This window comes from Hyaena hyaena, unplaced genomic scaffold (assembly GCF_003009895.1).
Source record: "Hyaena hyaena isolate Hyena2069 unplaced genomic scaffold, ASM300989v1 scaffold_1, whole genome shotgun sequence".
NCBI classification, from domain to species: Eukaryota; Metazoa; Chordata; class Mammalia; order Carnivora; family Hyaenidae; genus Hyaena; species Hyaena hyaena.
Window position 1 is genome coordinate 9,671,446 of NW_024080633.1, and position 15,876 is coordinate 9,687,321.

At 48.9% G+C, this 15,876-nt stretch overlaps 1 long non-coding RNA gene across 1 annotated transcript; it reads left to right on the top strand.

The window, feature by feature from the left end:
• Positions 1-9,647: 9,647 nt before the first annotated feature.
• Positions 9,648-14,603, top strand: LOC120226672. Its single transcript, XR_005527085.1, has 2 exons — positions 9,648-9,719; positions 13,797-14,603. It is a non-coding gene; the product is annotated as an uncharacterized LOC120226672 (long non-coding RNA).
• Positions 14,604-15,876: the final 1,273 nt, after the last annotated feature.

Consider the following 15,876-nt stretch of genomic DNA (forward strand, 5'->3'; position numbering starts at 1 on the left):
GGTTCGGGACCTTGGGTCCACGTGTGGGTTCCCGCGAAGCCTGTGGGTCAAGTGCACAGAACTCTGCCCTCTTCTCTGGTGGCCCCTGAGTCTGCCTGCCTTCCTTGCTCCTCTGGAATATGCGTGCTCGTCTCCCACAGAGACAGTTTACAAAGGTGCCTCCCCTTGGGTAGCTTCATTCATTTGTTCATTCATCCATCCATCCATTGATTCATTGACTTTTGCCCCCGTTCCCTCCTCGGTAAGGTAGGAACTAACAGCACTCACTCTGCTAAGTCGCCCTCAGTTTCACAAATCGGTGAGTAAAGCACTTAGGAGAGAGGGATCCCTGTTACGGTGTGTGCTGAGCTCAGCGCTCCAGGCACTGGCTGTGTCCGGAAGGAAAGCACGGTTCGCCGGCGGCCAGCACTCCGCAGCCCCGTTGCCCGTGGCCGTCCCCAGCTGGCCCACTCGAGGGAGAAGGCTGTGCTGGCTGTCCCCACGGTCCTGGGGTCTCCCTGTCTTCCCTGTAGCCACACGCAGGGCTCTGCTTGAGCAAGAAAGTCCCGCCACCCCAGCCTGCCCCGCACGCCCCTCCGCCCTGACTCAAATATCATTTCAGTCGCTATCACAGTAGAAACGGAAATGTCTGCCATTAAAAGGGACAGAAAAACCATTTACATACGTGTTATGAAAAATATTTGAATCAGGTCAAAGGTGAAAAATGAAAGCCTCTAGTTTTTTGTGAACTGCAATCTGATAGCAGTTTCTTGAGGCTCTTTCTGGAAATCTCCATGACATAAAATCCTGTATCTCTCTCTCACTGTTTTTAACACAGGAGATAATCATCTCCTATATAAAGGGTATATGTGTGTGTGTATGTATATAGATACAGATATAGTCATTTGATAATTATCACGAATAAGTTTTTACATCCGTGTTTTTGCTTTTTTTGAACTACAGAATATTCTGTGAAAAGATATACCGTAATTTATCAGATCGCTTCCCTTACAGAAGGCCTGTTGTTGTTGTTTTGTTTTTGTTTTTTGTCTTATAAATAACACTGTACTGAACATCTTTGAGTGGAATTCCTACTTTTGACAACTGTGGGTCAGGGTACACATGTATTAAAATAGTCGATGCAAGTGCCAACTTACTCTCTTGAGGGAGTGCACCACATTCTGTTCTTACCCACTTTCCTTTTATTTTGAGCCAAAGAGCCTCATGTTTATCTGATGCCTTCTAATTCCTCTCCTTTGCACATAAAACACCAATCAGTGCCCTTCATATGATGTGTAATCATCTGCAGGAACTGAAAGTTTCTCACATGGAGTTGTGATGGTTAATTTTCTGTCAAAGCAGCTGAGCCACAGCCAATATATGTTTGGTTGAATGTTATCCTGAATGTTTCAGTGTAGCTGTGTTTTTTAAAATGTTTCTTTAATTTTGAAAGAGACAAAGCACAAGTGGGGGAAGGGCAGAGAAAGAGAGGGGGACACAATGTGAAGCAGGCACCAGGCTCCGAGCTGTCAGCACAGAGCTTGATGAAGGGCTGAAACTCACAGACTGCGAGGTCACGACCTGAGCTGAAGTTAGATGCTTGACCGACAGAGCCACCCAGGTGCCCCTCAGTGTAGACATTTTTTGGATGTGATTAACGTTTAAATCAGTGGACACGATCCACTGTGGGTGGGCCTCATCCAATCAGTTGAAGGCCTGAACAGAACAAAGACTGACCTCCCCCGAGCAGGAGGGAAATCTGCCAGCAGTCTGCCTTTGGGCTCTGTAGGTCTCTGCCAGGTCTCCAGCCTGCTGACCCCCCACCCCCACCCAGCCCCATCAGATTTTGGACTTGCTAAGCCTCTCAGTCACATGAGCCCACTCCAGACTGTCCTTCAATGTGCAGGAAGAAAAGATAGATAGGAATTTTTACCGTTATTTCATCTCTCACTGGTCATAATTTCTATTTTACATGTTTCATGGAGCACACAGTACTTGTACCGAATACACAGAAATGATTTATTCGTAAATACACACGTGTTGCGAGGGCATGCCAAAAGCTTTTTATCGAGCCAAGTGTGCGATCAAAGTGTGGAGCTCGCTGTTCTGCGAGGCGCTTTGGATTTCTTGGCATCACTCTCCAAATAGGGCTGTATTCTTACATGATAGAAATTCAAATTCATTCCTAAATGCAACTGAGTGCTCTCCAAAGCACTTTAAGATCCCCAAATGATACATACCCTGTCCATAAAGAAATTCTGTTCTAGTTGAAAAAAAGAAGAAGGAAACAGGAAAAAAATGCCGATTGGACAAAAATCTTGAAAACACATGCACGTTTCTACATGCATTTTGTTCACAGTCATCTCTTTTGTTCTCCAGGGATATTTTTATAGTACAATTTTGGACACACACTTTTATTGATTTTATGGGTTTATAAATCTACTTCCCTGACCTGAGCGGCCAAGGGGATACTTTGTGGGGGAAACCTCTTGTTCTTAAGGGTGTTAACACCCGGCAGTGCTATTGTGATGTTCACCACCTGCCCGACTTAATTATACCACGTCCTGAGTCAAATGAAAATCAACGGATCAAGGACGCCTGGGAGCCCAAAAGAAACATTTTCTCCTCTTTGCTGCAACACACTCAGCCTTTTCTTCTGGAAAGTATGAATCAATAGCGTCCGGGAGAAAAGAAGCAGCACTGGCCAGACGTCGATGTGAACATCACTGCTCACCTGTGCTTGGGTGCCTCTTTGCGGTCTCATGAGAGCCCTGGGGCACACGTGCTGGGGCAGATGCCTGCTGACACCCGGCCCCCCACCTGGGTCTCCCCTGGGACGCTAGTGCCCCCCACTGTGGAGGTGAAGAGTGGCAGGGCTGGGGCGGGGAGTGATGGATAATGGGGATACAGCCTCCTTTTGGGGATGACAGAAACATTCTGGAACAAGTTAGTGGTGATGGCTGCACACCTCTGTGAAGGTGTGGGAGCGTCCCCTCCCTAAGAAAGAAAGAAAAAAGAACATCTCAAGGCAGCCTTGCTGTTCGTGTACGTGACGACATTCCTCATGACCGTGTCACACGAGACCGTGTTAATCAGACCGTATGTTTGCGTGTTACCATATATGGGAGACAAAGAAGTAAAAAATATATATAAAAAGCCACGCCATGTGGTGTTCGGGGTTTGGTTCTTTGGGTACGAACCCTACTGAGCGGCGCCGGCTGGAATAAAGTTGCTCCCTGGAAAGAAAAGCCTCAGTGTCACGACTCTGTGCGAGAAACCTGCTACATAGGGACTTAATAGCACTGAATTGTGCATTTAGAATGGTTAAAATGGTAAATGTTATGTGATGTGTATCTAACTACAATAATGAAAAAAAGAGAGGTGAGGGAAAAAGCAGTCAAGCGGGTTTGGCAGAGTGTCGACAGACGAGCGGCTTATCACGTGATCCAGGGAAAGGGTGGCAGCTGTGAGTGTCCCATTAGCAACGGTGGCTTCCAAGTCATCTGCATGGATACAAAGTCTGACAAAAACATCAGGGTAAGCGTCCCCTTCGAGCCAGATGCTGTGGTGACCGATGCCCATGGTCAATTTCAAAATTCAGAAACAACTCTGCACAGGAGATTTTATGGTCCCATTTTACAGATGAGGATACTGACGCCAGGCATGTCATGTGACTGGTCCAGAGCTGCACAGAGGTAATGACAGCCGGGAGTGGAGTCCATGTCACAGTCTGACTCAAAGGCACGTCTGTCACCAACCCACTTTCCAGGGGCAGAAACGAAGGCACAGGACGTTTCGGTAGCTTTCCCAGATTCACAGGACATCCTATCCGTGCAGCAGGGATTGAACAGAGTTCTCTCCAAAGCCTTGAAAAAGATAATTTATTTTCCAGCTGTATTGAAGTGAAACTGACAAACATAATGACAATTTTGTGTGTGTCTTCAACTTAAAACTGGAAGTCTGGGGGCGCCCGGGTGACTCAGGAGGTTAAGCGTTCGACTTTGGCTCAGGTCGTGATCTCACCGTTTTTGAGTTCAAACCCTGCGTCGGGCTCTGTGCTGACAGCTCGGAGCCTGGAGCTGCTTCAGATTCTGTGTCTCCCTCTCTCTCTGTCCCTCCCCCGCTCACACTCTGTCTCTCTCTCTCTCTCTCTCAAAAATAAACATTAAAAAAAATTTTTTTAAACTGGAAGTCCATACAGTTTGACCTGTACATCCCATCTCCCCCACCCTGGCCCTGAAAGCCACTCTACTGTCTGCTTCCGTAGGTTTGCATTTTTTTTTCTTACTGTATTTTATTTTATTTAAAAAATATTTATTTATCCATTTTTGAGAGAGAGAGAGGGAGAGAGAGGGAGAGAATCCCAAGCAGGCTCCTTGCTGTCAGCACAGAGCCCGACGTGGGCTCAAAGCCATGAGCCGTGAGATCATGACCTGAGTGGAAGTTCGATGCTTAACCTGCTGAGCCGTACGCGTGACTTTTTCAGATTCCACACGTAAGTGTCTGTCTGCACGTTAGCGTGATACGCTCCAGGTTCACCGACGTTGTCACAATTGGCAGGATGTCCCTCCTTCTTGCGACTGAAGAGCAGTCCATTTTTTATCTATGCCACACCTTCCTCACCCGTGAGCGGACGCTCAGCCGCCTTCCACGCCTTCCTATCGAGAAGGAAGCTGCGGTGAACAGGGGAGCGCGGACGTGCTTGCATTTCGCTTGGACGTTTTGTCAGAAGTGGCTGCGGATCACGTGGTAGTTGTATTTCCAATTTTTCGAGGGGCCTCCGTGCTGTGCTCCACAGCGGCCCCGCCGGTTTGCATCCCCACCAGCAGTGCACGCGGGTCCCTCTTGCGTGGATTCCTTATATATTTGGAGTACTGGTTATCAGATATACCAGATATATTTGGTTTGCAAATATTTCCTCCCATTCCGCTGGCTGACTTTTCATGGTGCTGCAAAAAACCTTCATAGTTGGTTGTAGTCCCACGTTTTGTTTGTTTGTTTGTTTGTTTGCCTTTGTTCCTGTGTTTTATCCAAAAAACTATATCCAAAGACCCATATCAAGGAGCTTTTCCCCTATGTTTTCTTCTAGGAGTTTTATGGCTTCAGGTCTTGCATTTAAGTTTTTAATGCATTTCGAGTTGATTCTATGTATGGTATAAGATGGGGGTCAAGTTTCGTTCTTGTGCACGTGAATATTCACTTTCGCCAACACCATTTATTGAAGAGACCATTATTTCCCCATAGTGTGTCCTTGTCCAGGATTAGTTGACCAAATATGCTTGACTTCTGGGCTCTTTATTCCACCCCATTGGTGTGTGTGTCTGTTTTTGTGCCCGTAATGTACAGTTCTGACGAGGATAGCTTGTAACAGACAGCAGTTTGGAGTCAGAAAGTGTGACGCTTCCAGTTTTGTTCTTTTTTCTTAGGATTGCTTTGTCTATTCAGAGTCTTTTGTGGTTCCACATAAATTTTAGAATTTTTCCTTTTCTTTTCTTTTTTGGTGGAAAATGCCATTGGAGTTTTGTTAAGGATTGCAGGGAATCTGTAGACTGTTTTGGGCAGTGTGGACATTTTAACAATGTTAATTCTTTTGACCTGTAAACATGGGATGTCTTTCCATTTTTTTGTGTCTTCTTCGTTTTTTTGTTTTTTTTTTTTCATGAGTGTCGTATGTTTTCAGTGTACAGATCTTTTACTTCCTTGGTTCAATTTATTCTTAATTTATTTTATTGTTTTGGTGCTATTGTAAATGGGACTGTTTTCTTCATCACTTTTCCAGATCGTTCATTGTCAGTGTACAGATTTTTGCATGCTGATTCTATATCCTGCAACTTTACTCAATCTGTTTATTAGTTCTCACCCTTTTTTTGGCTGTCTACAGGCTTTTTAGATCATGTTATTTGCAAACAGAGACAATTTAACTTCCTCCTTTTTGATTCGGAGGATTCTTATTTCTTTTCCTCGTCTAATGTCTCCGGCTAGGACTCCAGGAGTGGAATAGGAACGGGCACCCTTGGTTTTGATCTTAGAGGAAAAGCTTTCAACCTTTTCTCATTGAATGTGATGTTACCGTGAGCCTGTCATACATGGGATTTATTATGCTGGGGCTTATTACTGTGTTCATGGCTAACGTGTTGAAAGTTTTTATCGTGAAGGGTGTGGAATTTTGTCAAATGCTTTTTCTGCATCTAATGAGATGATCATGTGGTTTTCATTGTATCGATGTGGTGGGTGGGTTGCCCTCCGTGTCACTGGGTGGATGGGGCTGCTCCTGGCTCACAGGTAACGAGTGGCCGGAGCTGGGTCTCAGGGCTCCTTCAGGCAGGGCCTTGGCCATGGATGGCTGTAAGTTATTGCTACTGAGGGAGCAGGTGGCGGGGGCCCTCCTATTCCACCATGTTGCTGACGTACTTCCTGGCCCTTAATTCTCCTGATGGACCAGAACAGGTGGCTACTTCCTGTCTGTGTCTGGCTAGAATCCATGTTAGTGGGGGCTGGGGTGACTGTGCCTGCCGAGTGTTGCTTGTTCCCCTTTTCCTTGAGGCACCTGTGGACTCTATCTCCAGGCCTTCAGTTTACCCCCACATTTCATCTCTTCCCAGCAGGTGCTTTTGTGTGAGGCAGAAAAAGGTGTCCTGGGGTAGGAGAGGAATGGCAGATTGTCCCCTGTAGGGGGACTGATTACAAAGAGGCACTGTTCAGGGCAGTCTCCGGAGCCATGGGTGGTGGCCGGTGGCTGGCAGTGCCTGGAGCTCAGGGAATGGTGCTTCCATCCATCCGTTTTTCCATAACTGCAGGCCCAGGCGACATCCCAGATGCCTCCTGCCCGGCCCCCCACCTTGGTCCCCAGTATCAGGTTCATGGTCAAGTCCTGTTGATGTCATCCCATGACATCTCTCTGTATTGTCCACTTCTCCACTGTGACCACCCTAGTTCAGGCTTCCATCGTCTCTTGCCAGGACTCCTGTCACAGCCTCAAGTACCCCCCCCCCCCAATTCACTTAGGAACCCTCCTCCTCCTCCTCCCCAATTCATTTTTCAACATTGCAGCTGGAGTGACTTTTGCAAATGCAAATCTTATCGTATCTACCCTTGTCCCAAACCTTGAAAAGGCTTTGCAGTATTTTAGGATCAAGACAAAACTCGTCCCTTGGCCAACAGGGACCCGCACAGCCCATACCCTAACTACCTTTCCTGCCATATCTCACAAGCTTCCTCCTCAAGGCTCTAGCACTGCCATGTGACCCTGGGTGTGTTGCTTCACCTCTCTGAACTTCACGTTCTTCACAAAGAATAGGGATCATAATATATGCCCGGCTCAAAGCATGGCAACTTAACACACGGTCATATGACCACTTCTTGACCTTCTGTGAAACCCTTTACAAACTCTACTTTACTGAATCTTCTGGAGGAGGCAGCCAAGGCTCACACGGCCTCGGCAGTGCAGTGAGCCACAGGAGAGCTTGGATGTCCCTGCTCTTACAGACAACTGTGCTGTTTTCTAGGCCTTTCCTGGGTGACTGAGCGTTTCATGAATGACTTCCCTTCAGCCTAGTGATATCTTTATGAACAGGACGCTTCTGCAGGATTCCAGGGTTTGCTTGAAGTGGCCTTGTGCAATTTTGACGGGGCCTTTGAGATCTTTGCAAATGCCCGGTGCACACACTTGGAAGGGGGTCCCGCATTTCTGGTACCACCCAGGCCAGAGTGCCCCTCCCTCCCTTCCCATAAAGCCCCCATTAACAGGACACTAGCCTCATTAACTCCAGAACCTGGACTGGATTCTCGGATGGATGGACTGGCACAGAGGAGAACCCTCTGCGGGAGGGAAGCAGCCCTTCTTTGGTGGACAGCTGGCTTTGCCAATTTCTAGCTATTTAATTATTTTTAAAACCATGGTTAATCAGCTTCATGTCCATATTGAGTAACACTCTCCTCTATGTGAGCTTCCTGGGTGGCTAAGTGAAAAATACGTAAGTCTGAGTCATCAACAACGAGAAAGAGAAGCCAGCGACTCTGGCATAAGCACGATGACAATTCTGATTGGCTTAGTGTCTGATGACGACTTAGCAGTGGTGCGGGGCCCGGCAGTGTGCAAGGCCTGGCCGGGAAGGAGCCAGCCAGCCACACCTGTGTTGGAGCTGAGGACAAGGAACTTTGTGATATTTTGAAAAAATATGAAAAATTTCAGTCTACATTTATCTGCTTTCTAGTCAGGCACTCACATGTCTAAGAAATCTTAGTTAAGTGTTCAGACTTGGCTACGACTGACACAGGGGTGGGGACAGAAGGCACGCCACCTAAAGCCATTTTGCCACCACTCATCTCTCAGGATTTGTGTGCTCAGCTTCTGCACCCCTTTCCCCCACCGTGAGCAGACTCGAGACCACAGCTTGGATTCCAAACTCTGCTTTTGTCTTTTTCCAGCACCCTGACCTTGCTGAGCAATTTTCCCTCATCTCTACACAGGAACATTCTCATTTCGATGTGAATAAATATCTTTTCCAGCGCTGACCTTCGGTGCCTGTTCCCTGGAATTTCTTTAACGTGCTTTTCCTGCCGAGAAGCCCAATGACCAGACTCAGGAGAGCCCTCAGGTGTTCATTCTGGAAGAGACTACGTAACGAGGTTGCCCAAAGTCACACGGTGCGTTGCTGCCCTGAATGAGGGTTTTTGTCACTGGCATAAAGGGAAGTAGGCAGGAAACTTGCAGGAAAGCATTTTCTTTTCCAAATGAAAATAGCTCCGCAGTCTTGTTCTTGCCGGTTGTAAACAACTCGGAAAACAGAGGCGAGTACCGAGAAGAGGAATGAAAAGCAACGGGACCCCAGCACACGTGAGGCGCGACGGTGATGGCGGTAAGTCTGGGGACTGTCTACAGCTCAGTGACTTCTTCCCACGAGTACCAACAGCCGTGCATTTATGCTACGTACGTGTACACGTCCACACTCACACCGAATTCGTGCTCATCCACAAGACAGCCTATACGTGACAGACGCATGTCTCGTACGGTGTGTAACACATTAGTTACATACAGAACACGTGTCACATAACCAACACACACTTTTTCCCACGCGTGAGCGCCGGGAGGTGTGTGCGCACGCGGGGGAGCCCGTCGCACCTCCTATTACCTGGGGGCACTTCTCCCCTGCGGCCGCGGCCCAGGGTCTCAACTACAAGTCCCAGCAGCCGCGGGCGCCGGCCCTAACGGGAGACCCGAGTACCGAGAGACTACAAGCACCGGCAGGCTCAGCGCACACGCAGGGACTACGATTCCCAGAAAGCACCGCTCGCGGCTCGCGCACAGACCTCCGGGATATGTAGTCGTCGAGGGGAGCGCTAATTCCTATCCATTCAGCCTCAGAGAAAATGTAAATGCCTCTCACGGCCCATCGTCGCAACTTCCCACGAGGCCAGTGCGGAGACGGGGTTTTCGCTGGGGCGGTAAGGACCCTGAGAGGCCCAATCTGAGGCGCGGCAGGAGGACGCGTGCGCATGCTCGGCGGTCGTCGGCGCGGGCGAAGGCGCGCGCGGGAGGCCTCGAGCGGCAGGCCCCACCCCCCTCGCCTCGTCCCTGCGCCCGGCGCGCCCCGCTCAGGGAGCGTGCGCAGACGGTTCAGGGCGGAGGGCCGCGGGGAGGGACTCGCGGCGCCTGCGCAGAGCGGCGGCTTCTCTCGCGAGGACGGACGCCATTATCGCATCTCCCCGACAAACACCACGAGAATTCCGCAGCCCACACGGTAATTGCAGCTCCCGCAGCCGGTCGCGTCTCCACCTCCCCCTTCCCGCGGGGCGAGAGCGAGAGCGAGAGCGAGATCTCCCCTCCTCCCTCCTCCCTGCGCCCTCCTCCGGCCGCCGCGCCCGCGCCCGCCGCCCCCGCCCCGGACGCCCTGCGCGGCCGGCCAACGGCCCGCCGCCCTCGGCCCTGTCGGCGCCCTCAGCTCCCCCGGCCCCCCTTCCCGGTTCCTGCTGCTTCCCCGCCGCGGGCCCTCCGCCCCCGTCAGCCTCCCCGCTCCCCCCGCCGTGAGCCCGCCCCTCCCCCGCCCCCGGCGGCGGGCCGGCCGTGGGGCCGCGCGCGAGCCTCGCTTCCCCCGGGGTGCCGCGCGCCGCGCCGGCGGGACGGGCGGGGGGCCGGGCGGCTGCGCGCGCCGGCGGGCCGCCCCTGTCACTTGTCGGGGACGAGGGGAGACGGCACTTGGAGCCAGCCCCGCGCCGGCGTGCGCCCTGGGGCACCCTCAGGCGAGAGCGCACGCCCCCGCTCGGCCGAGGGCCCACGGAGCAGAGGAGGGGGGTCGCTCGCGAGGGAAGATTTCGGGGTTCGGTCCCCCTGCCTCTTTGGTGTGGCCCTTCGGAAGTGGGGCCTCAGATGCCCGTTCCACCTGCACCGTGTGAGCGCTTGGAGACTCCGCCTTCACGCAGGGCTGGGTTTTCACTGAAGACCTGACGCCTCCCGAAGAGCTGCTCGCACGCGTGGGCTTCTGAGCATCGAGACTTTGCCCGGCGTTGGGTCTGTTCGACCGGAACAGCCCGTTGCCCTCCGTTTGGAGTTACCTGGCCCGCCCCGGAACGCGCCCCAAGGCCTGGTGGCGTTGGTAAAACGGCACTGATGGGAGGGGCCGGGCCCTGCTCGCGCACACTTGTAACTGGACGTTCTGGAGACAGAAAAATAACTTGGGGGTAGTCGGGTGGCCCTCAGGAGGTGGGGGAGAAGGCGATCGGAACGTAGGCGACCCGGCCATTCAAGACTCAGATTTTAGGACCGCCCCGGGTACAGATACCGAGTGGTAGGAAAAACACCAAAACTGCCCGCGAGATTGGTTCTGTATGTTTGGCTCCCATTTTCCCTTTGTCTCGCAGTTAAAATAAGAGTATGTTCTTGTGATGTAGGATTCTGACAACATCAGTTGGCTTTCATTCTTTTAGAAATGGCTGCCATTTGTGAGTTATGTGCTGTGGCTGGGACTGCTAATCATTTGCAGTGTTTCTTGTCCCAGCGATCCAGTGAGGTGACTGAGACCCACTGGGGTCAAGAGACTTGTCCAGGACACACAGAGCAAAGGGTTTGAACTCTGTCTGAAGTCCGAGCTTTTATATATATATTCAAATACCTGATATTTTAATCAAAGTAATACAGTAAAATGTCAGTGGAAAACTTAATATTGAGAAGCACCAGTCCCCTGTCCAGCTTTTCACTTTCACTCCTCAGAGACATCTTTTTGATGTTGCTTCTGGAAGGGTTCCATAGCTCAGAAGAGTAAGTTGGTATTTTATTAGTTTTACGCATTCTGGGCTTTCTGTTAGGAAAGATGATTTACCTTTTCGTGTCCTATCCCACTTTTTCTATCCCCTCAATTCACTATGTTCACTTAACTGAAATTGTTTATGACTGTGCAAGTATTGTTTGCTTCATGGCTGAGTAGTACATTTCCTACAGCTTTTTTTTTTTTTTCTGTTGTTTGTGATGGCTTTTTTTTTTTTTGAATTTTCTGTTCCCATGACTATTTGCTTTAAATTTTGAAGCATAATGCCAGATCTCTCCAACTTCCCGTCTTCTCCCCAGGTCTCTGTCCTTTTGTAATCTGGATTGATTACTTCTTAGGCCAGTACAAGTATACTGCCAATATTTTCATTTATTATAGGAAATTATATATTTATATATATATTGTTATATATATATATAAATATATAATTTTCTTTATTATAGTTTGTTCAGGATTCCATGTGTAATTGTGGCTTACTTCATTTCAGTGAGAGAACCTTCTGCCAAGTAGGCTTATTCCTTTTGGGTAACTTTTTAGGATCCTCTTCAGTGTTAGGACATTCCCAAAGGGCCCCGGGGTGTGGAGTCCTGCTCTGAATGCTCTGTGCCTCTGGGGGCTTGCCTTTCAGCTCTGGGAAATTACTTATTTGAGAGTTTCTTTTGCTTTTATTCTTTCAGGAGTTCTTGTTAGTTTGATAATGGACATCTTGGATTGATCCCTTGAATCTCTTGTCTTTTCCTTTTCCTTTGTCATTTTATTTTCTTTTCTGGAAAAGGGCTTCAATTTATCTTCCAATCTTGTTTTAATTTTTTTATTTCCACAACTGAAAATTTTCAAGAGCTTTTGTCCCCTCCACCCCACAGTAGCTTATTGTTTTGTGAATGCATCATCTTCTTGACTTTGAGGAGACCAATAAAGATTTTTTTTCATTTCTTTTATCCTCTGATTTCTTATTTCTTCTAGTGTCACTGTCACCATCATTTTTTTTAAAATACTGGTTTCATACTTCATATGGCAAATACTCCTTAAACAGTGGTAATTATTGTTGTCTAAGGCAAGAGGAAGCGGGCAGAGAGCTCTAAGTATGTGGGGCTGGTTTTGGAAATGTGTGGGTCTCCCATTGGGTGATTGGGAACTTGTTACTGTGTGGGACTTCAAGTGCCAGATTGCAGAGACTCTTCTGGGTCTTACAGCTTAAGAAAGATCCCTTTGATTGGGGTTGCTCCAGCTGGTCTAGGAAGGACTCTTGTATAGCTTTTCTGTGCAGGGATCCAACTTCTGTGAGCGGGCTCAGCCATGCCCACTGAGTGGCCTGGCCTACCTACCCCAGGCTTGGAGCCCTCCTTTGGCTGTACCCATTCCTCTGTGCTCCAGGTTGTGGTTTCTTTTGCCCTTGTAGATCCTTTCAGTCTCCCAGAAATTGCCAAAGTGTCTTGCCTGTGTCTTATGTTTTCCTTGTGGTTTATTATATGCAATTAAAAGTCATTTTAATGGGTGGAGCAGAGATCACCTTTGTGGCCAGTTCTCACCGTGAGCAGGAATTTCAGGGCTCGTTCCTGTTAACTCTGCTCTCCTGCCTCCCTGTGGCCTTGGTAAGGGATGCCTTCTGTCAGAGGAATGGGTGGCCTGACCGTTGTCCCCATGGCCATCTCTGGGATGCAGTGTGGGCGGACGTGTGTTCCTGCTGGAGGCTCTGGCCCTGCAGCCTGGGAGGAGCGCCAGCTCAGCTGGGAACGCCAGCCATAGGCGAAGGTGGGGATTTCATACTGTTCTGTCAGTCTCGGCTGCTCACACCAACTGCTTACACCACGTCCTCATACAAAGATGGCACTTCAGCATGCCCGAGTTTAAGGATTGCCTCCAGTTAAGCAGTGATTACTTGAAGTATAACTTTTTAACAATAGTTTTTAAAAATTATTTTTACTCCCCCCCGCCCCGGCCCCGTTTTATTTTGAGAGGGGGGAAAGAGAATGAGCAGGGGAGGGGCAGAAAGAAGGAGAGAGAGAATCCCAAGCAGGCTCTGCGCTGTCAGTGCAGAGCCTGACCCGGGACTCCATTCCACTGACTGGTCATTTCCCACTAACCGAAATCAGAGTTTGACGCTCAACTGACTGAGCCACCCGGGCGCCCTTAAAGTGTAATCTTGACGCATTTTAGTCGATTGTCCTTTGAAAGTTGTGCACAGTGAAATACACGAGCTGCATGTGTCAGGGCCTCACAAGGCCTATGCGAAGTGGTCTGTGGATCAGTGACATTGCCATCACTGGATGTTTGAGAGAAGTGTACCCTCTCAGGCCCCCACCAGACATAAGGAATCAGAATCTGCAGCTTTGTACACTTTTAACTGTAAAAGAAATTTATAGAGTTAAAGAAAAGTTGCAGAAACAGTTCAGAGAGCTTCCCTGTTCTGTTCCCCACTTGCCAGAATGCTGACCTCTTACCTAATCAAGTATCCTTAAAAAATCAGAACGTTAGCATCAGCACAGCACTATTGACCAGATTACAGACCTGACTGAATTTCATCAGTTTTCCATTAATGTCCTTCTTCTGTTTCAGGGTCTAATCCAGGATCCTACTCAGCATTTAGTTGTCATGTCTCCTTGAAGTCTCCTCCAATCTGTGATATTTACATAGCCCCAGAGTTCCTCTCCCAAGATTTATATGCTACAAAGGGAAAAATGGTAACTTCACAGTGGGAAAAGCTGACAGATCCACCTTACCCAGTAATAAGACCTTGTATCCTGCGCCCCAGTGTGATGCACTGAGACAGAAGTGCACGCCCACGGGTGCAGTCATGTGAAAACCCAAACAGAGACATTCACCAAAATCTTAACTGTTGCTCCTCAAAAGTGTCCAGGTCTTGAAAAAACCGGGAAAGACTTAGAATTTGCATTTGAAAAGATGGCCAGGTGTGGCAGATGCCCTTTGATGCTGAAGAAATACTTCCTGGGCTAGATGGTTGCCAAGGAAATAAGAGATAAGCACAGTCATGTTTTGTGGATTGGTGAGTGGATGCTTCAGGCACAGGTCCTAGAGGAGTTTATGTTCATGGTTTATCGGTACAGGACCCAGTACAAAGTGTTAGTCTTTATTTTTTCTATGATCTTCGTCTACACGGTATAAATCCTGAAAATTGTAGCTGTACCATTAAATACACGACCCACAAGACTAACTTTAAACTGTGCATGTAACTTTATCAGTTTAACTACTTGAAATCTGGAAAAAATAAACATTTTTCTCATTTTGAAGAAGTTCCTGGGGGAAAATAAACATTAAGGTGTCTGGTGAGAATGTCTCAGATAAAAAAGTTTTAAAAAGTCCTCCCTATCACAGGTAAATAAAGATCATTATTGTGTTCTCTGACTTCATGTATATGATGGTTATAAAAACAAAATCACGTAATGGATTGTTCATTGGAACAATGAAGCATTCTGGAATGTTCACTCTTGGGGGGTGTGAGGAGGAGTTTTAGGGAATTTGAGAGACAATATTGAGTGGGATCCCATGGCTGCAATTTGCTTTTTTTTGGGCGGGAGGGTAAAGTTTATTTTAAGAGAGTGGGCGTGTGCACGGGCAGTGGGGAGGGCCAGAGAGGCAGCAGGGGAGAGAGCCACAAGCCGGTTCCACACTGTCAGCTCGGACCCGCCCCCTGCAGGGTTCAATCATGACCTGAGTGGACTGACCCCTGGTGCCCCTGTAATTCGGCCTTAAAAAGCTATACTTGTTTTCTTTCTTTCTTTTTTTCTTTTCTTTTTTTTTTTTAGTGTTTATTTTTGAGAGGGAGAGGCAGAGTGTGAGCAGGGGAGGGGCAGAGAGAGAGGGAGACACAGAATCCAAAGCAGGTTCCAGGCTCTGAGCTGTCAGCACAGAGCCCGATGTGGGGCTTGAACTCACAGACCCCTGAGTTCATGACCTGAGCCGAAGTTGGATGCTTAACCGACTGAGCCCCCAGGTGCCCCTACACTCGCTTTCTTGCTGGGGGCCAGTACCTGGCTCGTCACCAAGAATTAGAAACAGCAGTCACGCCTGCTTTTCAGGGTGGTGATCAGACACTTAGCCTTCATCTTGTGCGTGTTGTGGAGCCAGTGACAAGCTAGAGCTTCTGCTAATAATTCAACTTCATGCTATCTTTGCCTTATCTTTTTGGCTCTGTCCGTTGCCCAGGACTGTGGCCGGACTGCGCCCCTGGAGGAGGTTCTTGCCTCCTCGCCCCCCAGTGCAGAGGCAAGGTCCTTGCCTCCTAGTGCACCACCGGGGGCCTCTGAGAGAAGGCAGAGCCGGGGGGGCGGCCCCTGGAGCCTCCCATCACTTGGAACCTGTGGATGTTCTTGAATTAAAATGTGATAGGATCATGGACTTCTTAAGCTGCAAGCGGGTAGTATGCCCAAAATACTGTGACAGCACGTGAAATCGATTCCCATTTTGAATGAACTTCTGTACCTTTCACTTCTATCTACGGTCACGCAGTGTTCAATATGATTAAATGTTTTGGATCATCTGCCTCCGTGCTGCCCCAGAATAGCCAATGAGGTCAGATCGCTTACGGCACATATGTGTGGAAGAAGAATACCCAACAGGAAGGGCCAGAGGAGGCAGAGATGAGAACATGTCTTAACTGAGTCACAGAGTAGATAGC